This window comes from Protomyctophum bolini, assembly GCF_963924005.1.
Source record: "Protomyctophum bolini genome assembly, chromosome: 24".
Taxonomy (NCBI): domain Eukaryota; kingdom Metazoa; phylum Chordata; class Actinopteri; order Myctophiformes; family Myctophidae; genus Protomyctophum; species Protomyctophum bolini.
Window position 1 is genome coordinate 4,977,002 of NC_137885.1, and position 5,000 is coordinate 4,982,001.

General features: G+C 45.8%; 1 pseudogene across 1 annotated transcript in view; it reads right to left on the bottom strand.

The window, feature by feature from the left end:
* Positions 1-5,000, bottom strand: part of LOC308311958 (kalirin-like) — a 65,701-nt pseudogene that overhangs the window by 13,806 nt on the left and 46,895 nt on the right. The window contains exons 41-43 of the transcript XR_013966267.1: positions 4,564-4,739; positions 4,120-4,251; positions 2,259-2,378 (exon numbers count right to left, since the gene is read on the bottom strand). The product of XR_013966267.1 is annotated as a kalirin-like (transcript). The remainder of the gene's footprint in view (positions 1-2,258; positions 2,379-4,119; positions 4,252-4,563; positions 4,740-5,000) is intronic.

The window sequence follows — 5,000 nt, forward strand, 5'->3', positions numbered from 1 at the left end:
AATTTCCTCTGTGTGGACATGAATACATTGTTAAAATGTGTGTGTGTGCCTCCCTGAAGCAAGGGAAAAGTGCTGGACCTGACGGCATTCCACCTGAGGTAGTCAAGAACTGCAATCTTGATGAAGTCATCTTGGAGATCTGCAACCTGGCTCTATTGGGAAACATGCCAGAAATATGGTCTCTCTCTCGCATCATCCCAGTACCAAAATCTGTCAAAACCTGACCTCAAAACCTGACCTGTATCATAGCAGAAATGTTCAATCGCATGATACTGAACAGGATCAGGAGCGCAATCGACCCCCACCTCAGGGAAAACCAAAACGGATTCCGAGAGGGGAGAACAGCCTTAGCCCAGATCCTTGCGTTACGGAGGATCATTGAAGAAGTAAAGAGGAACAACGGTAGCAGCAGTGCTATGCTTCATTGACTCTTCAGGAAGGCCTTTGACTCAATCCATAGAGGAATGATGGTGAGAATACTCGAGGCCTAAAATGTTCCTCCGAACCTGCTCCGAGCCATTGATACCATGTACACGGGAACGAGAGCCCGAGTGACAACGCCGGACGGTAACAGCGAGGAATTCAGCATCCAAACCGGAGTGCTGCAGGGAGACACCCTAGCCCCCTTCCTTTTCATAATAGTGTTGGACTATGCCCTGAGACAAGCTATCAATGGAAGGGAGCCAGAGCTCGGCTTCACTATCCCACCCAGAAGGTCTACGAGACACCCTGCAGAAACCCTCACAGACCTGGACTACGCTGATGACATCTGCCTGCTATCTGACAACGTAAGGCAGGCACAGGCTCTCCTGATCAGAGTGGAGTTGGAGTGCGCCAAAGTTGGCCTCAGGCTAAATGCAAAGAAGACTGAGGTCATAATCTATAACATCCCCCAAGAGCATCTGCCCCTAACGACGATAGAGGGTACTGTCCTAAAGGAGGTCAGTGACTTCAAATACCTGGGCGCATGGGTCGACTCCACAGAGAAGGACCTTAAAGTGAGGAAGGCACTTGCCTGGCGAGCTCTTAACGGTATGACCAGTGTGTGGAAATCCAACCTCCCCCGACACATCAAGATCAGTTTCTTCTCTGCTACCGTGGAGTCTGTCCTCCTCTACGGCTGTGAATGCTGGACACTTACACAAGCCCTACAGAAATCCCTGGACGGGTCCTGCTACACCAGAATGTTACGTGTGGTACTTAACATCAACCAGGAGGAGCACATCACCAACAAGCGTCTGTACGGGGCATTACCAAGTGTAACAGAGAAGACAGCAGTAAAGGAGGATGAGACTATAGCTGGCCACTGCCACCGACATCAAGAACTCCCGCCCCAAAAAGCTTGTACTGTGGGAACCAACACACGGGCATCGATCGAGAGGACGTCCCACACCTACCTGGCTATGTGGACGTACTAAAGAAAGATACCGGTGCGGAAAGCTGGCCAGATGTATGGAGAACCGAGATGACTGGAGACGCCGATGGAGGGCTCGTCTGAGGACGTAGAGAGAGAGAGAGAGAGAGAGAGAGAGAGAGAGAGAGAGAGAGTGTGTGTGTATGTGTGTGTGTGTGTGTGTGTGTGTGTGTGTGTGTGTGGCGGGCGCGAAATTGTATAGGCCACTGTTTATTGCGTTGCAGCGGTATAGCAGAGGGAGCATGACAGTGGGGTAACACCGAGAACAGTGGCCTGTGATGCAGGTGTCACTAGGGGGGCGGAGGTGTGAGGGTGCGAGTTTGCCCATGGAAGTAGATAGCGTAGTAATTTTGAATGCACTAATAGAAGTAATTTGTAATTTGTTAAATGGAAAAAAAGGGCTTTGTTAAGACCTCCATAATATTATGGTCAATGCCTCTGTGAGAAGTGAGGGTGATTGGTGCAGGCAGTGAGGAGCAGCGGAATTGTTTCATTCATTCATTCATTTATAAATGCATTCATTCATTCAGACAGACATTGAATTATAGTATGATGATATTAGACAGGAAAAAATAAGTGAACCGCAGTTCATGTTATTTTAACAGGCTTATAAACGCATCTTGTTGCTTTACAACAGAGAGACAACTGTTATGGAACTAACTATTGCCTGCCAGTCACAATGTGTCTCAATTTGTGGAATGCCTAAAAAGGACTTGGAAATGAGGGACTAGTCCGAAGCAAAGGGGGACATCTGTACTGGTCACCCTATAGCCTGAGAGAGTTCTTACCTCTTACCCCCTGTTGTTGATGGTGTTTGACCATAGAGGGCAGTACAGAGCCTTACCTCAGTGTTGTTGGGGTCTTTGATGATGTCCATAGGGGGCGGTAGAGGGGTGTGAGGCTCCGCCTCTTCCTCTTGCTCCTCCTCTCCGCCGCTCTGAATGCTGTCCTCCCTGTGAGACTTCTGCGCACGCACACACGCACACGCACACGCACACGCACACACACACACACACACACACACACACACACACACACACACACACACACACACACACACGTGAACCCTTTGTGCGTACATTCCTAGTAGGCTAAGAAAGAACATTTGTCCCAAACATTTCAAATCATCCTCAGGGTCAAATCAGTAAAAGGCTGCTTCACAATTTTGGCCAATGGCTCTTTGGGTGGACAAAAGTGGTAGCGCTTGGGTGCCACATGATTAGAGGAGTTTTTACTATGACACGTCTCCGGTTTGTCGCCATCCCCGAAGCCCACATTAATGCCCTACGCCTCGGAACGCTATACGGTAGCAATAACGCCAATGCTATAGCGAGCTATGGCGACGTCCATCCGTTCTACAGAAACGCCACGATTCCATGTGCACTGCATGAACATCAGAAATGAGCTCTGAACCTCGCCGGTCCGATCAAAACCACAGACAGCGCCGTAGTTTCCGAGAAAACGGCGTGGAAAGTCCGTGGCTAATACGGAAGCTAATGGCTACAGTGGATGTAAATAGGTTTTCAATGTAATGAGTCCCGGGATGCAGGGATGGTCTTTTAGATGAGTCCCAGGGACATTTCAACGATGTTAGGAGTCATATTTTGCCATTTTTTTTTACAAATTGCAGCATTTAACTCCCATTTCATTTTATATGGTTATAAAAGTGGTTATATGCATGTAGAAAACAGAAGAAGAAATGATTATTATAACTAAGCTAGCAAAATAAACTCGAATAAAAAAACAGTACAGTAGTACTGTAGTGCACCCCGTGGATGCAGAGGTTGTTGTTTTATTGCGTCCCTTAACTATAAACTGCATTTTGGGATGCAAAATGCACCCTATTTTAATCCCTGGGCATAGCAACAGCAAGGCTTTCTTATATCGACATAAAATGCCTTAGAACGAGTATATTCGTCCTGAGCACCAAGCATATTTATTTTGTGACCAATTGTGAGTGGGGCTAAGTCATTGGATTTTTTTCCGTTTTCGTTTTTTTTCCATGTCATGCAGGGAATCACTTCTTCAAATTGACATATTGGTTGTTCAGTTTGTCCCACCAGTTTTTTGGAGATATGGCTTATAGAGTAATGTCTTGCATTCACTTCTGTGGTCTCTAACATTACACCTAGCTACATGTTTAAGCATTTATTTCATATTTCCATTTCCATTTAAGCTCTGACATTTATTTATATGTCAAGAGTCTGCCTATGTCTGGCCTCGACAGCCCCGTACATCCAAACAGAAAAGTCCTGTCTGATTGCATCAAACAATGTTAAACTCACCAACACTGCAGCTGTACGAAAAGCTTGAATTATCCTCTTTCTATCTGCAAAGTTTTTGTTTCATAAAAATCCACCATAGAAAAGTTATGAGCTATACTTTCTGTGAAGAAATGCCCTGCATTTGATTATTTTTCTAAGTGTCAGAGTTCGGAAGTGCTTGTTTTCAATAACTAATAATTTAGCTGCCTCCTGCATTATGTGACATTTAGAAACAGGTGGTACGCAGGACGGTTGAGTGATTTCCAACGAGCGCTTCCAAACTCCAAACACTCATGCTCATGCTGCTCAATGTTTTGCCACTCAGTCTAGATGAGGGGGGCGTGTCCTGATGGGAAAATCTGAACTCTCTATATTCATCTCTAAAGCATCAAATGTGTCGATTATTGTATTGATTATTGCATTCATTATTTGCGTGTGTACCGTCTGTGTGTTGGCTGTTAGAGGCGTGGCCAGTTCAGCTCTGTTGTCCCGCCTCCTGGCCCTGATTGGAGGTTTCTTCTGTCCGTCAGCTTTCCCCTGACTGAGTCTCCTCACAGGACTGGTCAACCAGCGCTGTCAATCACAATACCAATAAACCGCAGTAAACATACAGGGTAAGCAACTATAAGCATGTATCATGCTGGCATCTACTTTGTCTCAGTTTAATTGTGACAAAGTTGGGAAAATAGCAAGTGCCGAGCTACGAGCTCGTATGAGCTCGTAGGTGTGCTATTTTTGAAAAATCGTAAAAAAAAATGTCTCAAATCTTTGAATGTATTATTCTTTCAGAGTGGACGTTTTTAACTCAAATCTTTGCTTCTGAGGGGTTCCTGGAGTGTTTTTTAGAATCGTCCCCAGGTCTAAATGGGTTAAATGTGTGTTTACCTTTAGCGTGTTCCCGGTACCCGATCCAGTTCTTTTGGGTCCCGGTGGTCCTGATGATGCCGGCGATCCGGCCACGCCCCCTGGAGATCCGACTACGCCCCCCGGCGATCCGGCCACGCCCCCTGGAGATCCGACCACGCCCCCCGGCCCCCCACCCACAGTGGGGGAGGAGCTTCCTGCAACACACACACACACACGTACGCACACACACACACACAGCATGGATGAAAACACTGGGTCGGTGGAGCAATTTTTATGGGTCACATGTAAACATACATTTTATTTAAAATGATTAAACATTAATTTAAAAAATAATACATTCTAAGCAGTCGAAATATTTTCAAAAGCACACATCTTCAGCTGTTGAAATTTTAGTATACATTTAGAAGTTACATTTAGAAGTATGAATTAAAAAAGAGAAATGTTAAAGACATTTT